Here is a 784-nt window from a genome sequence, read left to right as displayed (position 1 = left end):
TCTCAGTTTCCCATGCTCTACTGACTGAGAAGGCTGGGGGTGCACAAGAAGCTGGGAGGGGGCACAGCCAAACTGGCCAAAGGGACATTCCATACCATGGGACGTCATGCTCAGTAGATAAACATAAACTGGGGAAGGCGGGCGGGGGGGGGGCCGCTGCTCGGGGACTGGCTGGGCATCGGTCGGCGGGTGGTGAGCAATTTTACGGTGCATCACTTGCTTTGTGTATTATTAGTAGTATTACGTTATTATTATTATTTTATTTCAATTCTTAAACTGTTTCTATCTCAACCCACGAGTTTTTCTCACTTGTGCCTTTCCAATTCTCTCCCCCATCCCACCGGGGGGGAGGGGGGGGAAGTGAGCGAGCGGCTGCGTGGTGCTCAGTTGCCAAGTGAGGTTAAACCACGACAGTCCCTCACCCCTTTTCCACCCCATAGAACACCCCAGATACTCTCAGTGTGGCCCAGTTTTCCCCCAGTATCAACAAGGATCCTTCCTGCATATCCTGATATCCCCGCCCCCCCCAAGAACGCCACAAGCCCTCCCAGCATGTCCCAGTCTCCCCTGGTATCACCCAGACACTCCCATCACATCCCCCTCCCAAAACCCATTACAATCAGAACCTCCCAGTATGCCCCTGTCCGTCCCCCCCTCGGCATCAACCAGACTCTTCCATCTCATCCCCAAGCCCCATTACAACCAGATCCCAGTATGTCCCAGTCCCCCCCCAGTATAATCAGACCTTCTCATCTCACTGCCCTCCCCCCTCGCTGTTACAACC

This window comes from Pygoscelis adeliae, unplaced genomic scaffold (genome assembly GCF_000699105.1).
Source record: "Pygoscelis adeliae isolate BGI_AS28 unplaced genomic scaffold, ASM69910v1 Scaffold328, whole genome shotgun sequence".
Classification (NCBI taxonomy): Eukaryota; Metazoa; Chordata; class Aves; order Sphenisciformes; family Spheniscidae; genus Pygoscelis; species Pygoscelis adeliae.
The sequence above is the reverse complement of the archived record's forward strand: the minus strand, read 5'-3'. Positions refer to the sequence as shown.